The 17196-nt window shown below is 44.5% G+C and overlaps 1 protein-coding gene across 3 annotated transcripts in view; it reads left to right on the forward strand.

The window, feature by feature from the left end:
- CLTA (clathrin light chain A) overlaps positions 1-17196 on the forward strand; it is a 59056-nt gene that overhangs the window by 3026 nt on the left and 38834 nt on the right. The gene's annotated exons all lie outside the window — the stretch shown is intronic.

The raw sequence follows: 17196 nt of genomic DNA on the forward strand, positions 1-17196 counted from the left end.
ACTAAGGCTGGGTTCACATATGTGCGGCCGTGGGTTTGTGCCTGGTGTCCAGTGCGTGTCTGTTCACTAGTTCAGGTCCAAATGTTTGCCTAAATTTGCACCTGAACTGGACCCAAACATGCACAGGACTCTTTTGTAATCTGTTCCATGGCCAGCTGCCCCCTTGGGACCACCTGTGTGGACCGGCTCCATTAAGTGCCCGTCCCACTTGCATGTCATGCAAATAATGCAGGGAAACCGCATCCAATTTGCACATATGTGAACCCGGACTTAAAGCAACTGCTACTGACAGCTTGGTACCACAGCATACCTTCAGAGGTCCAGTCATGCCTGAACGGGACTGGGGTATTTTGGCAGAAAAAGGGGGGCCTAATAATAAAAACATAGTCAAGAAATAGATTATGAATCTAATAACTGCAGCTTTTTCTCCACTCTCTGTGCAGTTTATTTTCAGTTTGACACATGGAGAATGAAATTTAGTCTAGCCTGGTACAACTAGAAAAGTTGATTATTCCTATCCTGCTAGTGGCCTTTTCAGTTCTCTGTAGTTCATTAAAATTCAAATAAAATGGTTAAAAAAACAATGCTCAGCCATATATCCTGTTTGTGCTTCAAGCACTTTTTACTTAGGAAGGAAATCTTCTGGAAATGTGCTGACACAATCAGCCAAATGAGGATAGGTATGCATGAATTTAGAGGAAGCTGATACAACACTACAGTTCTTTAAAAAGTCACTGATACTCCAATGACTCATGTTTGGTGACCATTTCAGTTCTTTGTTAATGTAATGACTGATTCTTCATAAGGAATTGATCTGATTATTCATTTAACCACCTAGCACTGAGCACCAACCACGCTAGCTGTGGACTTTTGGCCAGGGCCATTGGAAAGAGGACCACAGCCCCATGCCATGTATTTTATTCATTGTTTTTACAGGATTTATATTATTCTTTTATATTTAATATAAAATTAGTGTCAGAGAGAGGGGGCACAACCAGGCTTTATTCATGTGTGTTATATTTTTTGCTCCCACTGTTCCTGCTTAATGGGGACATTCAGTCTCATCATTTGCCATCATTCAGCTGACTACAAAGAAGAGTTGGGTGCTTTAAAATAGTTATTGGAACATCACCAGCTACCAAGAACTAGTGACCGCTCAGTGTAAAGAATGTGTTGGTAGGGAGTGGGTTAATGATTTTTGTGGTGGAATTTTTTTTGCAAACTGCAGCTTAACTGTGCATCTCTGATATTGTTAACAGAGGAAATTCCTGTGGATAAGTACAGTGGATGACAATAGAAAGCTAATGCAGCAAATACCGGAGACTTGTAAAAAGTCTAACCATAATGCCTCGTACACACGGGCAAACATGTACGATGAAAACGGTCCGCCGTACCGTTTTCAGTGGACATGCCCACCCGGAGATTTCTGTATGATGGCTGTACACACCATCATACAGAAATGAGAGACAATCCGCGCGGACAGACAGCGCGGTGACGTGTTCGCGCCGTCGCCGCGACGATGAAAGGTCAATGCTTCCACGCATGCGTCGAAGTCATTCGACGCATGCGAGGGATGGCGGCCGCTCGGACATGTACGGTGAGTCTGTACAGACGACCGAACATGTCCGACGAACAGGATTCCAGCGGGCATGTTTCTAAGCAAGTTTAGAAACATTTGTCCGCTCAAACGGTCTGGCGGGCAAATGTACGCTGGAATCCTGTCCGATCGGCCGTACACACGACCGAACATGTTCGGTCGTGTGTACGGGGCCTAATAGGTTGTGCATGACAACTTATACTAATGACAGCTTTGTTTGGAACCTGATCTTTAGGTTCCACCATATCCCAAAGGTGCTCTTTTGGATTGAGATCTGGTGACTGTGGAGGCCATTGGAGGGAACTCATTCTCATGTTCAAGAAACCATATTTGCATAATTTCCATTTAGTACAACCAATAATAATAAAAAAAAAATCATAGAATCCCATATACACAATTCTATACCCACAGTTGATCCAGTGGAAGGCAAAAAAACAGCCTCACTGTGCCATGCCATCAATCGTCGCCACTGTGCCATGCCATTGTCGCCAGTTTGCCCCCCTCAAAAACCGCCAGTTTGGTCTGTAAAATGCCGCCAGATTGCTCCCTCAAATACCACCAGATTGTTTGTCTCCCCCCCCCCCGCCCGGCACTTACCGTTCTTGGGTCAGCCATCCTCCCTCCACTGTCCCTCAATGTCTTCTCCCGCCCTTGATGTCGCTTTAGCCAATTGGGTTACTGGTAACCAGACCCGGTGAACCTGATTGGCTGAGACGCATGTCAGTCTGAATCCCCTGGTTAACTATTTGGAAGCCGATTAGAGCCAACCGGCTGTAATAGGAAAAGCCTATCAGAGCCGGAGCCAACTAACTGCTGTTATTCAGATGGCCGGCGCTCACCAGGGTAATCGGCCATCTGAATACTGAGCGGCAGCGGCGACGATACATAGATTCATGCAATGCTTTCTGTGCTGTCATGTTTTGAATGGCAATCGCGTGCTCATGCAACACAATTTTATTTTTTTCCCCCTTCAAATAAAGCTTTCTTTTGGTGGTGTTTGATCACCACTGTGGTTTTTTTATTTTTTGTTAAACAAAAAGACCTAAAATTAAAAATAAATATTGTAAATAAGTATGTTTTATCCTTCACTTGTGGGCACTGTTGAGGTGGTACTGATGGGCACTAATGATGAGGCACTTGTATGCAGCACTAATGGGCACTCATACAGTGGCTATAAAAAGTTTACCCCAGTAAAAATAAGAATAAAATAATATGGTTGTATAAGTGTGCACACCCTTAAACTAATACTTTGTTGAAACACTTTTTGATTTTATTACAGCACTCTGTCTTTTTGGGTATGAGTCTATCAGCATGGCACATCTTGACTTGGCAACATTTGCCCACTCTTCTTTGCAAAAACATTCTAAATCTGTCAGATCGCTAGGGCATCTCCTGTGTACAGCCTACTTCAGATCACCCCACAGAGTTTCAATCAGATTCAGGTCTGGGCTCTGGCTGGGCCATTCCAAAACATTAATCTTCTGGTAAAGCCATTTCTTTGTTGGATTTATGCTTTGGGTCATTGTCATGCTGAAAGATGAAGTTCCTCTTCATGTTCAGCTTTCTAACAAAAGCCAGACGGGTTTCTGCCAATATTAACTGGTATTTGGAACAGATCCTTATTCCCTCTACCTTGACTAAGGCCCCTGTTCCAGATGAAGAAAAACGGCTCCAAAGCATAATGCTACCACCACCATGCTTCACTGTGGGTATGGTGTTGTTTTTAGGGCAAGCATATCTTTTGGAGTTGTGGTCAAAAAGTTCAACTTTGGTTTCATCAGACTTTCACCTTCACCCTTTCACCTTCATCAGGGAGACTTCAGATGTGTGTTTTGCAAAATTTAGCCGGGTTTGGATTTTTTTCTTCATAAGGCTCCAAGCACACTGGGCTTAAAGTCCATTCTTTTTGGAGTAAAAAAACGTCCATATAGAGCATTTTCTGTACAAGGTTTAGGAGAGTGTTTTCATTTTTTTTTTCTGCCAGTGAGATCCAATCAGAAATGTGAATGAGAAGGTTTTTTTTTTTTCTTTTTTCTGCCTCTAAATATTCTCAAAATATGCCTCCTTAACGTCTTAATGTACATGAACACATAGGATAACATTGACTTGCTTCTACAGGCAGAACACAAAACTCCTGTAGAAGCAATGTTTTTTATGCCAGTGTGCATGGAAGCCTAAGAAAAGTCTTCAGTCTTATAACTCTACTCCATAGCCCAGACATATGAAGAATACGGGAGATTGTCGCCAGTACCACACAGCCAGTACTTGCCAGATATAGGGTTGTCCGATACCACTTTTTTAGGACCGAGTACAAGTACTGATCCTTTTTTTTTTTTTTTTTTTTTTTTTTTTTTCATGTACTCGCCGATACCGATACTTTTTTTAAAAAAATGCAGCCTTGTGTCCCCAAAGAGAAAGCCAAGGCCCCCCCCCCCCCGCCGCTGCCGTCTAGTTAATTAGCACTCGGGGAACATAACAGCTTTCATTTGAATAGCTGTGTGTTCCGCGCCTCGTCATGTATAGACACTTCCCCTTGCTCGGGCACTTTGATAGACAGATCACCCGTCCAATCCTGGGACGGGTGATCTGTCTATCAAAGTGCCTAGACAAGGGGGAGCGGCCGCTACATATATTGCCTATGCCCTCACGACTGTTCGCCGTTACATCACTCACCAAGAACTTGTATTTCCCCCGATCTGGTGCAGATTACGAGCCCCCTGTTTGGTGCTCGCTGAATTAGCATTGGTTGTTTATGTTTTGTCTGTTCAAATGATCCCCTTGGGATATTGGTGCCTATACGACCCTGCGTGGTCGCAGTTTTCCCTTGCCTCACCATGGCTGTTGGACGTGTCTTGTATGTGTTATATGTAAAATTGACAAACTTGATTAGACAAAAAAAAAAAAAAAAAGTCCTTGCCCTCTCCAAAAACGCAGCAGCTGAAAAGAAAATCATGGATGTGAACGTGTCCCATAGGAAAACATGTAAATGAACTGTAGTGTGTTTCTGCAGAAAGCATAAAAAAACTGAGGTGTAAACCCAGGCCTGAGATGTTTAGTAACATAATGGGGTTAAAAAAACAAAAAGAAGTACAAAATGAGCAAATAATCGCTACTTTAAGGGGTTCATTTTTTTTTTTACCGTGGGACAGTGAAAGTAATATTTACAGTAGAGATTTGCTTTGTTGTACTATAAAAGGCTAATTTTAGTTTTTTTTAACCCCGTTATGTTACTGGCTGATTAATCGATTATGAAAATTGTAATCGATTAATTTCATAATCGATTAGTTGTCGATCAATCGATTAGTTGTTTCGGCCCTAGTACTGACTCTTATTTATTTTGAATGTGATTGCTTAATTCTGCACACAGCTACAGCCCCAGTTATAAGAGGGTGTACACACTTATGCGACCACTTTATTTTAGTTTTCTCTCATCACCTTCCAGGACGGCACCCGAGAGATGATGGCTCCTCCCCACAGGAAACACAATCACTTAACAATTTAAAAGTCCCCACCCTTCCCCTTGATCCTCAGTATTGATTGTGTTTCTCCCGAACACATCGTCACGTTTGTTTTGTTTGAATACCTAGAGACCGGGGAGGGTCGAAGGTACCCCTGTTGAGACAGGTCTTAGGGAGGCCGGGGAGGGCTGAACTAACCTGTAGGCCTTTGGGTCTAACTCACAGGTCGCCCCAGGCGTGCACCAGCGCTCTGAGCTGCGGGGAGGCTTGCCATCGCTAGGGTGCAGAAGAAACGCCGCCATTTGAAGAGCTCTCTTCCCGGGTACTGCTTCCTACTTTTGGAAACATGGCGCTCCAAGCCTCTCTGAGTGAAGGTGGGCTTTTGCCTCACAGCGCAACCCGGAAGGGACGCCGGAGAGAAGCATGGCGGTGGAAGGGTCGGCTTGCGGATAGCCCTTACAAGAGGTACCGACAGCTGGGGACCCAGCCAAACCTCCTCATGGACAGGAGGAGATGAAGGCAAATGTGACTGCAGGCAGATCCAGGTCGGGGCGCAGTGAGTACATTCCCCCTTGGAAAGGGAGGAGGAAAGGGAGTGAGAGTCCTGGTCTTCAGGTTCTGAGTCTCTGGGACCAGCCAGCCAGCACAGGACTGGTTTTTACTTCTCACCCTTTCACCTCCCCAGTACAAACCTGCAGTCCTGGGGGAGGACAAAGTAATATTATGCATATATGTATACCTCTTGTCTTGCAAAAAACCCCCAGCGGATCCCAGGAGACCCCAAATAAACAGTCTCCTACCGCTACAGGGCATAGCTCCTCATAACTTGGCAGAGAAAGGAAAAACTTTCCATGAAGCCGCCAGGCAGTTCGTAACTTAAGGTCTGACATAGAGGAGCTTATCCCTAGAGAAGACATATCCTCCCAAGAAGGCCTCGTCCGAACGGAACCTAGTGCCCTTCCCCCGCCCTCACAGTCATTCCCTCTAGTCCAGGTAGAGGAAGCTTAAGGAGGACAGGGAGGATATGGTAAGCCAAGCTAAACAGGAGCCATTCACCCTAGAGGGTCTGGTTGGACTCCTGCAGGCAAATACAGGCCTCTGAGGAGATTATAAAATCCCTAGAATAATCTCATAAAAGGGGGCTGAGCAAGGCTCAATCCAGTTAGGGCCAGCCTGCCATGAATCTGACAGGCAGATTACAAGGGTGCAGTTAGGTTTTTTAGCCAAAAAACTGACCTCCTAAACTCTTAGGATAGGCCCAACAGGGGGCATACTAGTGGGTTTATTACCCTTGTGGGGGTTGTTTATTGGTTACAATATCTCCAAGTTCCAACCGATCACTTCCTCCTTACACTGCTGGTATATCTGTCAGTGTGTTAGAGTTAATCTAAACCTCTTGTGGCTCAGGCAACAAACCATTTAGGTGGTGTGAGAAGCATAAAATGCTAGCCTGCAACCCTTAATTGTGAGTTTCTCTGGTACAAACCCCTGTGTTAAAGCTATGAAAATCAGCCATACAGGTGTCTGATTGCCTCCAGCCTGAGACTATGGTCACCTCTTCATGAGAGACCTAATTGGTTTCTGAGTCTGTGCTCGTTAAGACCTTAAAGGCTTGGACTAGCTCCCACCTGTGTGTGGACCAGCTACACCTACTCAGACCTTTGCAATAGCAGAATAGCAGCTACCACTATTGTGGTATAGTCACACACCTCGGATTTCCAGTATTTGGAACTACCATGTTCCTTCACTGGGATGAAGGATCAATATCTGAAACTCAGGTTATGCTAGGATAGAGCGTTGGTCTGTTCGCACATCAGAAATGCACAACATGGGTTTATCTTGGGTCATTTCTGAGATATATGTGTGTGTGTGTGTGTATGTATATATATATATATATATATATATATATATATATATATATATATATATATATATATATATATATATATATATATATATATATATATATATATATATATATATATATATATATATATATATATATATATATTTGTGTGTGTATATATGTAGACTGATGATCAAGGGATATCCTATGACTCACCAGAAATGCCTAAAATTGATTAGATAACGGTACTCTGTTCCTTATCAAACGCATAACACTGAATGGTGGTGACGCCTCTATGGTATATTCGCACACTATTGTTATTCAGAAACATACCACATTGAGTTACTGTAGGTGTAATTTCTGTCGGATACATGCATGTATATTATTGCTTATCAGAGAAGCATGACATTGATTTGTCGGTGACACCTCTATTATATAACCGCACACTATGGTTATTCAGAAACATACCACACTGAGTTACTGTTGGTAAAAATTTCTGGAGGTTACATGTTGGTACACTATTACTTATCAGAAACGCATGACGCTGAGTTAATGATAGCGACACTTCTGCTGGTTATATGACTATACAATTTTGCTGATCAGAAACGCATAGCATTGTATTATTGTTAAGGATATTTATAAATTCAGATATGCACTGCTTTAAGTGTCCTTTTTTTTTGCTAGTGACATTTCTGTTGATTAGATGACCCGACAAGGTTGCATTAAGTAACACATTGGGTTGCCGACAACATGCTGTTGGTCATATAAACTTTCCAAGTTTTTTTCTAATCAAAATAATGCACAACTGGTATTGTGGGTTCATGACGGTATACTGTTACTATCCAGAAACGCACAGCATTGAGTTTTCTTGCTAGTGACGTTTCTATCAGGTATATGACTGTGGGTGTTGGAATACACAATGTTACTGTCTGTAACATTTCGGTCCCTTGTCCTATACCCTATTGTTTATCTGAAGTATGCTAATACCACTCTCTGCTAGTTATGACTGCAGGGAGTATAACACCAGCAATACACGGTTGAGGCCGCATATGTCCTTTTGGTCATACTGGCCATGCGACTGCTTTTTCTATGATCATCAGAGATATACTATAGGTGCTAGTATTATTTTCTGTTGATTGGAAGACCGTACTGCGGTCAGTCAGGAATAGACAACACTATAGTGGTTCTTGTCCTCCTGTCCTGAATCTATTACCTTGGGTCGCTGCACATAAATAAAACACAGCAGTAGAAGGTGTCTGTGTCCTCTGCGTTCTTTATTACTCAGAAAAAACACCATATTGGCTAGTGGCCTCTCTGTTGAATGTAGGACCTATAAACCTATTAAGCATCAGAAGCTCACACTTGGAGCTTCTGTCCTTTCTCTGGGCTTAGGTTATATGGTATCTTACTACATATGAGAAATACACACCTAAGGTTGGTTGTGTCTTCTCTATCCTACAGGTGTCTGTATATCAGAAAACACAGCAGTGGAGGCTGGGGGTGTCTATCTGTCTTTCCATATTAAGTCTGAGCTTGCTGTCCTTCGGAAATACAAGATCTAGGACCTGTATATCTGGGACATTTTGGTCACTTTATTTCAGACCTTATTTTCCATTCACATGGAAGGAACAGGATTTCTGATTGCGGGCCTTTACTTCTAGGCATGCCAGAGACATTCCCTAGACCTGAACCCAGTAGGGTTATAGGACACTGGAAGGAGGTCATAAAATCACCTAGCAGGTTCTTTTTAGTAGGAAAGGGGTTACGCTGTTAGGGGCTGTTTGCCTAAAAAATTCAGCATCAGGATTTTTTCTGACTGGTTCTCCCGATCCGATGGCTTTATAGCTCAGTGTATGTCCTTCATGTCACCCCCTCGGACGAACTGGATATGAATAACCAATATTCATCTTTTACTCCTACTATGGCATTGGTCCCTTGTGGTAGGGATCTGCTTAACTTAACACTCCTTGGTGCGTGGAGTGGATCATAACCTCAAACACTGGATTTTTGCAGAATACTGTATTCTGTTGGCGTGTGGCACTCACATTTTACCCTATAATCTCAGGGTAAACCCATATCTGCATATTATACGCGGGGGGCGGTGAAAAGTTTTCTTTCCCCGACACCTTTGTTCTTTTCTGTTATATACCAATGAATGCAGTGGTTACTCGCAATTCTGTAACAGGCTTCTTTTCTGCATAGTTTAATGATCGACTCGCAGGGTTATAAGGAGCCTAGGGTATATAGAACAATCTCACATCTGACATGTCGGTATTCAGATGGGAAGGAACTCAGAAATGGGGAATGACCAGGATGGGACCTGCTTGTCAACCGGCTTGCAGAGCAGCTGTTTTGTCCGGTCTAGCAGTGTACATTGGAGACAGGAGTTTGTCCACGCGTATTGGCGGACGCACGAACGAGCCACGCCAAGGCATCCTGTGGTCCTGACACTGACCAATAAGTGTCCTCGCTATAAAGTCACATGCATTCCAATGAATGGAGGTGGACAGGTGGACTGAAGGGAGTGCAGGAGCACACCAAACGCCCTGCTTGGTCACATACCTGTCCAGTCATTTGAGTGAAGGGAATAGACTTCCCTTAATCTAGTATCCTTGAGTGGGTTTATTTCCTTGTTTCACCAGGACTATGGCAAACAAAAAAGGGGGACCCACAAGGATTGTACGTCGGGAGACCCTGTTTCTTTCTAAACCATTCTCCTGTACAGACTAGTGGCTTAAAACCACATGTTTTTTTCTGGGTTGATCAAAGTAGGTCTTTGTTTCACAGAACAAATCTCTGACTAAACTTTGGATGGTCTTATGCAGCTTTGCAGACACTATCAACCACGATGGCTAGAATATTGGCGCAGCCAACCTTTCTATCCTAAAGAATACTCAAGCTCTCAGAATTTTTTTCTTTTAAGAGCACGTGCCACCTAGACTCTGCATCCAAAGAGGAGACAGGAGCATAGGTGGAGCAGACCTGCAGGTCATTTTCATGATCCAGCTAGGATACCCTCATCACACACTAGGAAGTGGAAGTGGTGAAATAAAATCAGATTCTGACATCTAGCAAAAGACCTTGCAGGCAAGGGTCCCACCCTAAAGTAGGCCTGTTGGTTACTCGTCTATCCTCTCGGGTGCCGTCCTGGAAGGTGATGAGAGAAAACGGACGTTACTTACCGGTAACGGTGTTTCTATGAACCTTCCAGGACGGCAGGCCTACTTCCCGCCCTATGTGGAGGGAAAAGATAAGCTAAATGCTAGGTGGTAAGTACCTATACGGAACAATGTCCCTTGTGAACAACCAGTTCAGGACTACTCTAATTCATACTGAGGATCAAGGGGAAGGGTGGGGACTTTTAAATTGTTAAGTGATTGTGTTTCCTGTGGGGAGGAGCCATCATCTCTCGGGTGCCGTCCTGGAAGGTTCATAGAAACACTGTTACCGGTAAGTAACGTCCGTTTTTTTACTCCCCTCCCCCCTTTTTATATCCACTGATAGGCGGCACTGGGCACTCATGGGCAGAACTGATAAGGACACACTGACAGGAATTCCTAATGGGCACTGATTGGCATCTGTTGGGCTTTAGTGGGCATCCCTGGTGGGTCTGCACTGATAATCAATGCAGACCCCCCCATGGCAGGAGAGCCGCTGATCGGCTCTCCTCTACTCACGCCCTGTCAGCACGAGTAGAGGAAAAGCCAATAAACGACACTTCCTGGTTACCATGTGATGAGCTGTGATTGGACACAGCTCATTAAATGGTAAAGAGCTTATGTCATAGGGTCTTTACCAGGATCAGAGATGCGGTGCTTCAGAGCGACACATCGCTCTACTTATCGCTGTGCTGCGCCCCCTCGTGGCTTATCCTGCTGCACTTCATATGACGCCCAGTCTGGATAATTTAACCACATGTATGGCGGGCGTGAAGTGGTTCATTTATTAAAGACTGACCATCCATGTTAAAATTTCTCTTCTCTTGGTCAACCCTATGGGCTTTGAACAATGGGAATCAATAGATTTCCCCATCCATGTTTCTCCCACAGCAGTTAGAATATCCAAAGAGTGACTGCATCTGTTCAGCAGGAAATGTAATAACCAGATTTAGATATTTTTTTATTGAAATTTGGCGAGGTGGGTGGTGCCAACCGCTCACACAGTGTGCCTGTATTCCAGGGCTCGACAATATCCGGGCGCTGGTCGCAATTGCGACAAGAAATAGTGTCCTGGCGCCCGGGGAAGCTTAGGCCCTGCAGAAGGCCGCAAAGCCACGGCCTCCATTACCGGACGGCGCAGGGCCCACCGCGATCGCACGGCAGGGGAGGAGGGGGCGCACGGAGACACTTCTGCAGGCCTAAGCTTCCTTCTGTGATCTGGCGCCATCTTTTGGTGGCCGTTGGCATTACAAGTAAAACCGCAATCCAGCCATTCTAATGTGTTTTTCATTGCCATCTCATTCCCTCTAATTAGAGCCCCCAATCATTATATATATTTTTTATTCTAACACCCTAGAGAATATTATGGCAGTCGTTGCAATACTTTGTCACACCGTATTTGCGCAGCGGTCTTCCAAGCGCACTTTTTTTGGGAAAAAATACACTTTTTTTTTTTTATAAAATAAGACAACAGTAAAGTCAGCCCAATTTTTTTTACATTGTGAAAGATAACGTTACGCCCAGTAAATTGATACCCAACACGCTTCAAAATTGCGTCCGCTCGTGGAATGGCGACAAACTTTTACCCTTGAAAATCTCCATAGGAGACGTTTAAAAAATTCTACAGGTTGCATGTTTTGAGTTAGAGGAGGTCTAGGGCTAGAATTATTGCTCTCGCTCTACCAATCGCGGCGATACCTCACATGTGCAGTTTGCATACCGTTTACATATGCAGGCGCTACTCACGAATGCATTCGCTTCTGCACGTGAGCTTGGCGGGACGGGCGCGTTTTCTGGCTCCTAACTTTTTTAGCTGGCTCCTAGATTCCAAGCAAATTTCTCAAATCCTGCTGTATTCTATAGTCTGTTCAACCTGAGATAATATGCAAGCTTTGCTAGAGCAGGGGGCATGTTCAAGAGAGGTAGGCTGTAATTGGGAGTGGTATGTGTCATAGACCGCCTGTGATTGGTCGGGGGTGTGGTGGCTTAACAAACTTCCCAAAACAGGTTGTCTGCACAGTGTCCTGTATCTCTGAATGGCAAGCTAAAGGATGAAAATTTACTGCGCAATGACAGATCAGAATCTAGGCTTTGTGTAGACCGTTTGGAATGAGGAAGAAAAGTAATTGGCAGGATCAACCAGGTATTTCAGATAGAAGAAATGCATGAAAATGATGGACTATGACAGGGTTTGACAAATTTTGCTTGGCATCTAGGAGCCAGCTAAAAAAGTTAGGAGCCAGAAATTGCACCCTGTCCCGCCGAGCTCGCGCACAGAAGCGAACGCATATATGAGTAGCGCCCGCAAATGTAAACAGTATTCAAACCGCACATGAGGTATCGCTGCGATTGGTAGAGCGAGGGCAATAATTCTAGCCCTAGACCTCCTCTGTAACTCAAAACATGCAACCTGTAGAATTTTTTAAACGTCTCCTATGGAGATTTTCAAGGGTAAAAGTTTGTCGCCATTTCATGTGCGGAAGCAATTTTGAAGCGTGACATGTTGGGTATCAATTTACTCGACGTAACATTATCTTTCACAATATAAAAAAAAATTGGAAAATTGAAGAGAAGCTGGGACAGCCGCACTCCAGAAACGTTCCTTTTTATTAAAACTGGTCACAGAACATCACACGCCACAGCAAACAATCAGCCTTTTCCTGATTGTTTGCTGTGGCGTGTGATGTTCTGTGACCAGTTTTAATAAAAAGGAAAGTTTTTGGAGTGCGGCTGTCCCAGCTTCTCTTCAATTTTGCATTAATTGCATTGCCGGCACCCACGGTTTGGATCCAGTGAGTAAAAGTTCCTTGGTTCATCTGAGCGGTTACTTTTTTCTTCTCATAAAAAAAATTGGGCTGACTTTACTGTTGTCTTATTTTATTAAAAAAAGTGTATTTTTTTCCACAAAAAAAGTGTGCCTGTAAGACCGCTGCGCAAATACTGTGTGACAGAAAGTATTGCTACAACTGCTATTTTATTCTCTAGGGTGTCAAAATAAAAAATTATATATAATGTTTGGGGGTTCTAATTAGAGGGAAGGAGATGGCAGTGAAAACACTGGGGAAGCTCCATTAGAATTGCTGGTTTACTTGTCATGCCAACGGCCACCACAAGATGGCGCCAGATCACAGAAGGAAGCTTGGGCCTGCAGAAAGCCGCAATTACCGGCCCACCGCGATCGCGCAGCGGGAGAGGTGGGGGCGCATGGAGACACAGGTAATTGAGGCCGCGGCCTTCTGCAGGCCTAAGCTTCCTTCCCCGGGCGCCAGGTCGCTAATTCTAGTCGCAATTGCGCCTGTGTGCCCGGATTTTGTTGAACCCTGGACTATGATTTATAAAATACACATACAGTAAAGACACTGATACAAAAAAATATTTAAGGTAATATACACTTTAAAGTATTAGAAATACTGAAGCAAAAGCTGTATAAGGAGGAATAACACTGAAGCATGGAAAAAATATATTATCTGTGGCCCTTTCCTACACATGTTTGGGTCCGTTTTTAAAAGGGAAAATCTATTTGCAGAGATGGTCAGTCCCTAGGTTTTGGTTGTTGCATTGCTGCATCTTCTTGAAGTCGGTCCAAGAAGGTCTCGTCTTTCCTCCTAAATGTATTATTTAAGCGGTAGGGGTTTCTGGTACTGCAGTAACATGGAGATCACTGTCTCCGCTGCATATATTAAGTGCGACAGATGTAATAAAGCTTAGTAGTTTCAGTAATAATATTTACTGATTGGACACAAAAGCATTACAAACTACTGCAGAATATAAATATGTGTAAACTATACCTTTTTTTTATCTGGTTTCCAGCCTGCAACAAAAAACAATAGTTAAGAGATTATAAACAGTTAGGGCTCATGCACACTAGAGCTTGTTTTACAGGCATCTGACGGTTTCCATTTCTGTCCCTAAACGCCCCTCCATGTTGTGTACATTCACACACAGGCGTTTGGGGGAAGAAATCTGAATGCAGTAGGGGAATGTTTGGACAGAAAAAAATGCCTGACGCACGTAAACGCAAGAGCTCATTCATTTTGACGGCTAAAATAAAAGAATATTCTGGCCAATGAAATCAATGCCCAAACGCTTGACACTCTTGAACTCTTCTAAACGCATTTTGAAATTTGTGGCATTAGGCACATTTTTAACATTGCCTTTTTCCTGTTGGGAGATAAAATAAAAGAGCCTAATATGTATGAGACCTTAAGCCTCATACACACGATCAGATTTTCTGCGGACAAAGCGTAGGACTTTTGTCCGAAGGGCGTTGGCCAAGAACTTGTATTGCATACAAAGGGCAAAGAATTGTTGGCCAACAAACACGAAACTACGTGTTTTTTTTTCCCCCCAGCTCTTTAGTGCCACCCTTTGGGCAACGTCTGCTAATGTTGTGTTATGGTGAGCATGCGTGTTTGTACTTTGGAGTTTTGTCCGACGGACACGCGATCGGATAATCCGACATCACACATTTGTTGACGGACAATTGTCCGATCAAGCATACAAACGGTCGGATTTTCCGACAACAGCCTGTCATCACACAATTCCCATCGGAAAATGTGTATGAGGCTTTAGCCTCATTTACCACATTTATCGGCGTATACCGCACACTTTTTTTGCCCTGATAATCAGGGCAAAATCGTGGGTGCGCGATATACGCCGATACCCGCTTCCCGCGCTGAGTTTGAACCACTGCGCCGGCATATACCGAGCGCAGTACACTCGGGTATAGTCGGGCAGGCTCGGCTCCTCTCGCAGGACGTGACGGCGAGAGGAGCTGAGCCTGCCCGACTATACCCGAGTGTACTGCGCTCGGTATATGCCGGCGCAGTGGTTCAAACTCAGCGCGGGAAACAAGCGGGGAGGACACCGCAGAAGGACGCCGGACCCGACGAGGACACCACCGAAGCCGCAGATGGACACCGGACCCGACATGGACGCCGCGCAAGACACCAAAACTGTAAGTACTAAAATGTTTTTTTTTTTTTTTTACAAGAATGCGGGTCCACTTTAGGGGTGCACGCTATACGGCGGAGCGCGCAATACCCAGATAAATACGGTATATATAGTCTATTTGTTAGTTTAGGACTGCTGGGAAATTTCTGATTAGCTGGTCTTCCAAATCAGACCGCCATCAATAAAACAAGGATTGTACATAGAACAATATCGGACCTCTGAAAAGTAGAAGCATGCATATGTACTCAGTACTTGGTTTGGGCCCCTTTTGCAGCAATTACTGCCTCAATGCGGCGTGGCATGGAAGCTATCAGCCCGTGGCACTGCTGAGGTGTTATGGAAGACCAGGATGCTTCAATAGCGGCCTTCTGCTCTTCGCCATTGTTCAGTCTCATGTCTCATCTTCCCCTTGGCAATGCCCCATAGATTCTCTAGGGGGGTTAAGGTCAGGCGAGTTTGCTGGCCATTCAAGCACAGTAATCCCACAGTCATTGAACCAGGTTTTGGTTCTTTTGGCAGGGTGGGCAGGTGCCAAGTCCTGCTGTAAAATGAAGTAAGCATCCCCATAGAGCTTGTCTGCAGAAAGAAGGAAGCATGAAGTGCTCCAAAATCTCCTGGTAGACGGCTGCAGTGACCCCGGACTTAATGAAGCACAGTGGACCAACACCAGCGGATGACATGGCTCCCCAAATCAACACAGACTGTGGAAACGTCACACTGGACTTCAAGCATCTTGCAGTGTGTGCCTCTCCATTCTTCCTCCATACTCTAGGGCCTTGGTTTCCAAATGAGATGCAAAATTTGCTCTCATCAGAAAAGAGGACTTTGGACCACTGAGCAACAGACCAGGTGTGTTTTTCTTTAGCCCAGGTAAGACGCTTCTGACGTTGTTTGTTGTTCAGGAGTGGCTTGACAAGAGGAATACGACATTTGAAGCCCATGTCCAGGATCCGTCTGTGTGTGGTGGCTCTTGATGCACTGACTCCAGCCTCAGTCCACTACTTGTGAAAGTCCCCAACACTCTTTTTTGAATGGCCTTTTCCTGACAATCCTCTCCAGGCTGCGGTCATCCCTGCTGCTTGTGCACCTTTTTCTTCCACACCTTTCCCTTCCACATAACTTTCTATTAATGTGCTTTGATGCAACACTTTGGGAACATCCAACTTATTTTGCAATTATCTTTTGGTGTGTCAATGATGGTTCTCTGCACAACTGTCAGGTCAGCAGTCTTTCCCATGATTGTGATTCCTACTGAACCAGACTGAGAGACCATTTGAAGGCTCAGGAACCTTTTGCAGGTGTTATGGCTTAATTAGCTGATTAGAGTGGGACACTTTGAGCCTAGAATATTGCACCTTTTCACAATATTCAAATTTTCGGAGATTGTGGATTTTCATGAGCTGTAAGCCATAATCGTCACAATTATGACAAATCACGGCTTGAACTATCTTGTATATTAGTTTCACCTTTTAAGTTGCATTTGTGAAATAAATGAACTTTTGCACGATATTCAAATTTTTCGAGTTTCACCTGTGTACTGACTCGTGAGGTAAATTCAAGTAGTTCCTAAGTGCCCCTATTAATGCACCAAATGTAAAAATAATTACCTCCAGTTTGTAGAAACGGTAGGCAATTAAGCCTTGCACTTAAAGCGGATGTCCGCTGGAAATTTTTTTTATTAAAAGGCAGCAGCTACAAATGCTGCAGCTGCTGACTTTTAATATTGGGACACTTACCTGTCCTGGAGTCCAGCGCCGTCCGCAGCTTATGACGAGCGATCGCTTGTCACTCTGCTGCCCCCCCCCGCCATCCTCAGTGAGGAAACGAAGTGAAGCGCTCCGGCTTCTCTGCCCGGTTCCCTATGGCGCATGCGCATGTCGCGCTACGCCTGCCGATTGGCTCCCGCTGTGTTCTGGGAGCCGAGTGTTTCCAGAACACAACGGTGGATGGAAGATGACGGGAGGTGACGTCATGCCAGCAGTTTACCCGAGACTCTTTAGACAGGTATTTGCACCCCCCTCTCCCCTGAAAGGTGTCAAATGTGACACCAGAGGGGGGGGGGGGGGGGGGTTCCAATCAGCGGGAGTTCCACTTTAGGGTGGAGCTCCGCTTTAAAGTGGTTTTACAGGTAAGCCTAGATTAAGGCTTACCTGTAGGTGTTTGAAATATCTCCTAAACATCCAC

Source organism: Rana temporaria, chromosome 1 (genome assembly GCF_905171775.1).
Source record: "Rana temporaria chromosome 1, aRanTem1.1, whole genome shotgun sequence".
Lineage (NCBI taxonomy): Eukaryota > Metazoa > Chordata > Amphibia > Anura > Ranidae > Rana > Rana temporaria.